The sequence below is a fragment of the Pteropus vampyrus genome, unplaced genomic scaffold (assembly GCF_000151845.1).
Source record: "Pteropus vampyrus isolate Shadow unplaced genomic scaffold, Pvam_2.0 Scaffold117, whole genome shotgun sequence".
NCBI classification, from domain to species: domain Eukaryota; kingdom Metazoa; phylum Chordata; class Mammalia; order Chiroptera; family Pteropodidae; genus Pteropus; species Pteropus vampyrus.
In genome coordinates this window covers 153,032-157,359 of record NW_011888898.1, presented here as the reverse complement: position 1 = coordinate 157,359, position 4,328 = coordinate 153,032, and the positions used below count along the sequence as shown (strand labels likewise).

At 50.5% G+C, this 4,328-nt stretch overlaps 1 protein-coding gene across 1 annotated transcript in view; it reads right to left on the bottom strand.

The window, feature by feature from the left end:
• The window catches only part of BCAS1 (breast carcinoma amplified sequence 1), a 79,610-nt gene extending 77,866 nt beyond the window's left edge, over positions 1-1,744 (bottom strand). The window contains exon 1 of the mRNA XM_023534088.1: positions 1,629-1,744. The gene's annotated coding sequence lies outside the window, so the exon portion shown is untranslated. The remainder of the gene's footprint in view (positions 1-1,628) is intronic.
• Positions 1,745-4,328: the final 2,584 nt, after the last annotated feature.

Here is a 4,328-nt window from a genome sequence, read left to right as displayed (position 1 = left end):
TCAAGAAGCTATGAATGGGCAGAGCTAGTTTCCACGTGACTCAGGCACTTAAATCCGTAACCACTTTCGGCCCAGCTCTGGGCGGAGTGACAGAGGCTGCGGACACTGTGACACTCGGTAACGCTCAACCCTCGAGTGGGACAGGTGCGCCTGTGTGGACTGGGGTCCCCTAGCCCGCTGGGCCTTCCCGATATCTCCCTGGGCATCTCCTGTCAGCAGAAACCAGCCACGATGGCTCTGCGGGCCCATCGCTCTCCTGAAGCGCATGACTTCTTCCTAAAAAGACCCTCCTGAGTTTCAGAACTCTGGGGAAAAAAGAACCTTCCAGGATTTGGGTCATTGGCTTGTTGACCCGCTCTGCTTAATTTGAAAACTATCTTGGAATGCCCCCTCTCTTGGCTTTTATTTAGGGAGAAAGCAGGATGTATACACCCCAGGCCCAAAGCCAGCGCTATCACAGCAGGGTGGAGATGAGGGTGGGGTGAGCAATGCACTCCCCCTCAACCTCCATGCAAAATTTAAGGAGGAGCCAGAAAAATCAGCCATCAAGATGAATAATATATTTTAACACGACATTTAAGCAACCCAAATGAATGCCGTTAGTGAACCCATCTTTACTGAACACGGTGTCAAGATCATGGATCTATTGGCATCAGTTCAAAAATTTTTAAATATTGCCTTAAAATAGAATTTATCTCGATGACTGAGTTTTTTTGGTGTCTCGTGAATCCTGCACTGGAGGTGAGTGTCTCACTCATGTCACTCAAATCCGGACCCTGACTGGATCCCAGTTCTACAACCTCCTTTCTGCGAGACCCGGAAGACGGTTCTCCCCCTAACCCCCGTACCCCTAGCCTCATCTTCCTAATTGTAAACTAGAGATAATAACTGCCACGAAAACAACAGCTAACATTGATTATGTGCACAGGTGTCCCGGGTGCTGGTCCTCTCAGCCCCATGAACTTCACTTTGATCTCGGTGCTGTTATTACTCCCATTTTATAGACGAGGAAACCAACACTCCAGGGCACCCACCCTGTAATCTCTGTGACTCTGCAAGGCAGGCATAGGCATTTCAGAGGGCAGTGCAAATTTCTAGAGTCGTCCAGCCGGGGGTTTGAATCCAGCGCTGCCTCAAAGGGTAGCGCTGAATATTAACTAAGACAATTTATGGAAAGACCCAGATTCCCAAAAGGCAGGCAGGGAGGCCTCCCAGTCTTAGACAATGCCCCGAGGCTCAGACTCAGAGTCCGCTTTGCCATCGGGCCTTCTTGTCCTGACGGTGGTGCCGAAATCGCATAGCTGCTGCGGAATCTTCCTCCCAAGTTTTATGCTTGAAATGGCCTTCAGTGGTTCCGTGCCAATAGGAGCTATCTCTGTTGCCTTGTGCCTGACACTACCTACATCATCATTTAATCCTTCCGTACCCCTTTCTGGTGTTGCTATCTCTGGACCCCTCTTACGGATGGTGAAACTGAGGCTCACAGATACCCACCCGAGGCCACACAGGGCATCGATGGCAGAGCCGGGGTCAAACTCAACCCTCTCTGACCCCCAGTTTCTGTATTTCACTGCCTGCCACAAACAATAACCCCTCGTTCCATGCTTGAAGGATCTGGAAGAGATTACCTGCTGAGCCCCTGGCGGGAGTGTCTTCAGTCCCCTGGTATCACCCGGAGCTTTTCCTGTGCCGGGTACCTCGTCTCCAGCTGGTGCTGCCCAGTATCAGGCTGTCAGCTGAGCCTGGCTTCCTGCCCTTTGCGTCCTCACCCGCCCAGAGCCTGCTGGCTGAATACACAGGGCAGGGCAAACACAAGTCTGGGCGGGGCCGTCCGCTCCCCTGACCGCCCTGTAGAAGCAGGTGAGCCTCCTAGATTCAGGGGCTGTCCTCCTCTGCCAATAAACACGAAGCGCCTGATCCCTCTCACGCTACTGCCTCCCTGGCACTCCAAACATCCCGCCCAGTGCCCCTCACCCACTGCAGCCATGAAGGCTGACATGGGTGGCTAACTCTTTTCCCCAGTAAACATGGGGCCCGGTCAGAACAGGCCAAACACGTTCTGTAAGGTTTGGGCAGTGTGTCTGCCTTTCACCTTCATTTAGCCCAGATCACCACCTCCTCCACCGCCCAGCCACCGAACTGGAAGGAAATAGCATCTCACCCCCGTACCACCCCCACTCACGTAAACATCGCTCCAGAGGGCTTTGGTCGCTGAAAAGCAGGTGGCCTAAGGGCAGCTCATTGTCCTGGAGACAGCATGGCTTTGGTAAGGGCACTCTTTTTATCCGCAGGCTAGAAATTTAAGACAGACCGTTTCAGTCCAGCAAGGATATTTATTAGTGTCTTCAAAGGACATATACAGTACAGTCTGGGAGTATAAATTAAAAATAGCAAAGGAAGATGGAAAAATAAAGGTCCCATCCATGGATCCAGGATCATAAACCAATGTGCCTGTCGGTCTGCAGACTTGCTCTGACGATGTGGCTTTGAGCTTCCTAGCAGCCAGTGCAAAAAGGGGACCATGGCAAATTATCCTCTTGTGTGTTCTTGAGAAAATATTTAGGAGAAATGCAAACTAGTAATTAAGGTGGCTTTATTCATTAACATGCTCAGCCAAGCACCCATCATGACTGCTTGTGGGGCACCAGGCTGTATACAGGCCTGGGTTTAGAGAGGTGAGGAAAAGAGGCCCTGTCTTCACACTCCCTGGGCTCATCATAATTAAACACAGAGTCCTGCAGATACACGTAGAGCCACGGCGTGCGAAACAAAAGCCAAGACTGCCGAGAGAGAGAAGGCCCCTTTCAGAAAACAACATTTTGGGGACAAAAATACTATTTACGTAAAAGCCGAATTCACAGTCGAATGCACCATAATTAGGGCTATGAACGCAGTTCCAGCTCAGTGCTGTACCTTTAAGTCTGGCAGGTAATAAACCCAACGATGAAGAAGCTGGCAGGCATGCACCCAGTGACGGCAGGCGCAGAGGCTGTGTGGCCTGCAGGTTCAGCACTCAGGCTCCAGCCCCGGGTTGAGACTGTGACTCTAAGTGACCAGCTATGTGACTATGAGCCAGCCACCGTACCTCCCTAAGTCTCCATCAGCCCGCCTGGGCTGTGAGTGCGGTGTATTTATTTTGTGCTTATTCTTGTCTCCCCAACTCCCAGCACCCTGCCACGGAGCGGGGGCTCAGACAAGCACATCCTGATTGGACCGGCTCACTCTTAATGATTTGTGACAATAACTGCCGTGGGAGTGACATTTTACTCTTTGCAAAGCATTTCCCTCCCGGTTACGTCCACAACGTCAGTAGGGTTTTTGCATCTGTTTTGCAGAAGAAGAATATGAGGTTTAGGGGTATGAGTGACTTGGGCCGCTAAGGAATGTCAGCCAGGCAGGTCGCCAGCCGCACGTCTGGCGTATTCCAGACTCTCATCAAGCGCTAACGTAGCAGCGGGGGTGGTGGCATAGGGCGGGCGCCGCGATTTGCAGGACTCAGTGCAAAAGAAAACTACTTCAGTCCCTTGTTCTAAAAGCAGGAAAGAGGACTTTTGAAGGCGCTAAAATACATATAAAGCTTTTCCTTTTCTCCCACTGTCTGTCTGTCTGTGCCTGTCTGTCTGTCTGTCTCTCCCTCCCTCCCTCCCTCCCTCCTTGTCCTGTCTTTATTTGCTATTCAAAATCATTCCAAGTAAGGAAAAATTAAAATTTTAAATCATTAGCGTGATTTTTATGATTCATCTGTATGGTGTACAACGCCAGTTTTAAACGCAATGACCTCACATGTGCAGACTCCTTGAAATCACAGGACTCGTGTTTTGTTCTTGCTCACAAAACAGAGTAAATCCCACACGAACTGACTCGTTTGTCTTCATTTCGCTTCTAGCTACTCATACTTCCCACCAACGCTCTCGACCTTCAGTTTACCGACGAGTAAGGAAGGAGAGTGGAAAGGGAAAGAAACGATGAAGTTGCCCTATCTTTCCCCTCCTATGTCCTTTTCAGTGCGTTGATCATTACAGAGAGGTAACACAATTAAGAAAAGACGCGGTTTAAGGTTCTTTCGGGGTTCATGTCGCTTAGGATGCACTGCCTTCCTTCCGCATTCGAGACAATTTCTGATTGGAACGGAAAGCGTGGCTTCTCAGGGCTGTTGGCGCCCCGAAAGCTCAGTTGTAGATGTAACGCACTTAGCTTATCCTCACTTCGAGTCTTGCTGAGCCCCCTCCACACCCCCACATCATGGGCTCATGGGAATTCTCTGCCCGTGGGGCATTGTAAGTGTATATGTGAATGAGGTGACAACGAACAGGAGCCGTGGATGTCAC